At 44.5% G+C, this 3753-nt stretch overlaps 1 long non-coding RNA gene across 1 annotated transcript in view; it reads right to left on the bottom strand.

Annotated features, from left to right (window-relative positions):
• Window positions 1-3753, bottom strand: part of LOC116699752 (uncharacterized) — a 19544-nt gene that overhangs the window by 11308 nt on the left and 4483 nt on the right. Inside the window, exon 2 of the long non-coding RNA XR_004334496.1 lies at window positions 3114-3120. This is a non-coding gene — a long non-coding RNA (uncharacterized LOC116699752). The remainder of the gene's footprint in view (window positions 1-3113; window positions 3121-3753) is intronic.

The raw sequence follows: 3753 nt of genomic DNA, 5'->3' as shown, positions 1-3753 counted from the left end.
CACACACACACACACACACCTCTCTCTGTCACACACATACAGAAATTCCCCATGCACCTCTTCAAGGCACACAGAGCCACTGGGGCTAATAAACGTTCTCCGGGTTAATTATGCGTGCTGCCCATTAGATGTCTGTCCAGGTCAGAGCCAACATGTGTAATTTCCCCAACGTTTATGAATGGAGGCCAACAGCCCACCAGAGGCTCATGGGAAGCAGGTGGCTGCTGGCCGCTGGCTCTCCAACAGGTTACAGGGGGCTTGTTCAGACTCTGCAGCATTTTGAAATGGTCAGGAGGAGTTGCATCTCCAAATGACACATCTGAACTTTGAAAGAGAAGGGAACTTCTTCAAATTTGACTTTTTGGAGGGCAAAAAAGTAAAACGCGTTCCAGAGTCTTTAATCATCTCTATTTTCTGAATTTGTACAGTATGAGTTTGCAGTTTTCTCATATTACAACCATAGATGGTACAGTATATTCTCTGGCTGAACCACTTTGGCTGGTAACCACTTGTCATTTCACCATTACTTTGTTCAGTAGAGTATGAAAAGGGTAATTTTCTGCCTTGTTATATAAAGTGTGGTGAGAGTGATCTGCTCCTAGCTTTCCCTGACCCACAGAATCTATAAAGGGAAGAAAAGTCAGACATGTCAGAGCTGTAAATGGGAATGTTAATTGGAGTCAAACTGTAAAATCTGCCGGGCAATTTACATTGTAGCAGATAGGAAGTCTGTAATGTACCTTGCTGCCCAAGTTCAAAGTGTATTCATTAGCAGTGATGCTGATAGTCATGTGTTAGCTGCTAATGAATAAATATACAATAAATCAATCAATTGAATTTGTCACATTAAATTGTACAAGGTACAATTCCAGTGAAAATGTAATAATCTAAAATTGCATCCCAAATGGCACTTGGTGGAAGAGGAAGTCCTCTTATGATTGACGCAGCTACCACGGTGACCACAGTGCTCCGAGACAGCGGGTCTTAGCTGGGCTCCAGCCCTATTCCCTCTGCTCCCCCCCAGGAGTAGCCTGTTGACACCAGGACCTTCTCAGTGGTAACAGAGAGCGGGTCTGGGGAGGGTTCATTCACAGCTCATTTCCGAAGGGACGTCACCAGAGGATACCGCTCAAATGCCTCCGGGCGCAATTGGATAGTCCTTCAACCAATCAGACCGACGATCCGGGTGACGTAGCAGCGACAGCAGCATCTACGGGTTGCTGTGCTTCGGCAGCCATCATGTTGAATGTAAACAAATAACTGCTCACCGTCGCTGCCCTATCGCCATCGTGTAGAGCCCGCCTCAACGCTTGGAAATGGTGCCTCAATTTGGAAAAATTGGAATTGGGCATGAAGGGGCTCTTGGCCAGACAGACTTGCAGATTAAATCTCACGTTTCCCGAAAGTTTGTCAGAGTTTTCCCAGGCTACCTCTGGAGAGGAACTCCTATGGGAGGGTCAGAGGACAGGAGAACTATGTTTGATTATCAGACCACCGCAGCATGTGGTTTAGCTGATCCGATCCCAATGTGTGCAAGATCAAAGCTTGGAGTGTTCAGACTGGACAGAGGTCAATCAGGGCGCTTTCACACCAGCCTCATTTAGTTTGGTTGAATTGCGCTTGTTTTTCCTCCTTGGGGCAGTTGGAGGGGTTAGTCGCCCTCGGATGTGCACCAACAGCGCAACAACCAAGCGCCCCGAGACCTTCTTGATGAGATGGTCTCTGCACGCTTTCAGTCCAACTCTGGAGCGGTTAGTTTGTGATGAGAACGGGATCCGACCTCGAACAACAAATACTATATGGATGTATTATGCAGGCCACTAAAAGGCACTGTTGCCATTACTGTAACAATAATAATAATAATAATACATTTTATTTATAATGCCCTTTACATTTCAAAAAGAAATCTCAAAGTGCTACAATTAATAGGGAGTTAAAAACAGTTTCCAGAGTAAGATACAATTGACAAGCAATAATAAAACACCATAAAACTAAAATTAAAACTATGAATGTTTAAAAGGCCTTTTGAAATAGTAGTGTCTTTAGGCCCTTCTTAAAAGTCTCCACAGTTTGTGGGGCCCTTAGGGTCTCTGGGAGGGCGTTCCAGAGCCGTGGGGCGACTGCCTGGAAGGCCCTGTCCCCCATCGTAGACAGTTTAGTCCTTGGTTGGAGCAGGCGATAGGTGGAGATGGAGGAGCGGAGGTTTCGTGAGGTGGTGTGTGGGGTGAGGAGTTCACTGAGGTAGGTAGGGGCAGTTCCATGAATGCACTTCATAAAAGAGGCAATTCAGCAATTTTGGCTTTTTAGTTCCTTACGAGAAACCGTAGTTAACACTCGGTGTGTGTAGTTCGCCCTGTTTGTTTCAAACTGTATCAGTTACCATTAAGGTAAGCAGTTTAATCATGGGGTGTACTTTAACAGTGCATGTATATTGGTAACAGCCACTCAGCGCATTTGTTCATTTCTTGCTTATTTAGATGTGGAGTTAGTTTAAGTAAATTAGTTTTTATTCACTGGTGTACAAATTGGTTTGGGGTTAAACTACTGTGGCTAGCCAGTGGGCTACTATTAGCTATAGCGTTGTCTTTAATTCAGCTTTGCAGAACTATTTATTTCAAAGTATATTATTTTTACATTACATTTTTTTTGTGTATTTATTTCTAACTGAAAACAAACCTCTGTTAATGCGATGAGGGAACCAGCCTTTTCTGTGACAATATAACCCAGCGCCCCCTTCTCTATGCACTTCACCCCCAACATCTAACACAACACAAGTGTGTCAGCCTCAAGTCTTATTGGGGGTGCAATTCATATCAGTGACTTTTCCCAAGTAATAAATTACATTAAATCAACAAATGACAGACACAGACAGGAGGAAACACCTTTTGTCAGTTTATTATTACTTTAGTGCATTGGACTTATGCAGGTGTGACTCAGTGGGAGCCATAAATCTCAGCACACTCAGTAACCTGTGTCTTACCTGTTGACTGAACAAGGCTAATGAATGATCTATGAGCTGAGCGCCAATGAGAGCCCCAGCACAATGACCTCCTCCCCTCCTCTCCCTCGTCTCCCTCACACACACATACACACACACACAAACACATACACACACACACGCTCTTCTTTCAGGTGCAAATGCAAATGAAGCCAATGTGGGTTTTTGCTCTTTCCCTGTAACACTTTTTTTTTAACAAGTTTTTTCCGTGGCCCCATTGGGGAAAGCCCCATGAGGGTTTACATCATCCCCCCCACCCCTCCTCAGCCTCCCCACCATCACTTCGTCTCCCACCCTGTCTTTGTATTTTAACAGCACTGCTTCATTATTGAAGGCTTTCTCCGACATATTTCTGATCACTTCTACAATCTGGGGACGCCCGCAATAAAAAAAAGGGAAAGACACAAAATCGAGAGAGATGACATCTTTCTGTTTGCTATTGTTTCTCTTCTCTTCTGAGATCGAGTGACTGAAGAGTTAGAAGGAAAATATGAATTAAAACCTCAAATGTACTTTGTCACCTCTCTCCAAAGGGCTGGGGTTGTTGAGAGACTGGAGGGAGGGTTGAAAACACACCGTAAGATGTTTTTAGAAATACTACCAGATGTGACGCCTCACCCATGCATCACCCATTTACACCCCTCAGAAAGCAGAGATGGCAACACGGTGAGGACTGGTTGCTGTCGAGTACAAAGTGAACCAGTAAAGGAATCTGGGAGGTGTGTGTGTGTGTGTGTGTGTGTGTGTGTGTGTGT

The sequence above is a fragment of the Etheostoma spectabile genome, chromosome 12 (genome assembly GCF_008692095.1).
Source record: "Etheostoma spectabile isolate EspeVRDwgs_2016 chromosome 12, UIUC_Espe_1.0, whole genome shotgun sequence".
In the NCBI taxonomy this organism is placed as follows: domain Eukaryota; kingdom Metazoa; phylum Chordata; class Actinopteri; order Perciformes; family Percidae; genus Etheostoma; species Etheostoma spectabile.
This window is presented reverse-complemented; position numbering and strand designations above follow the sequence as displayed.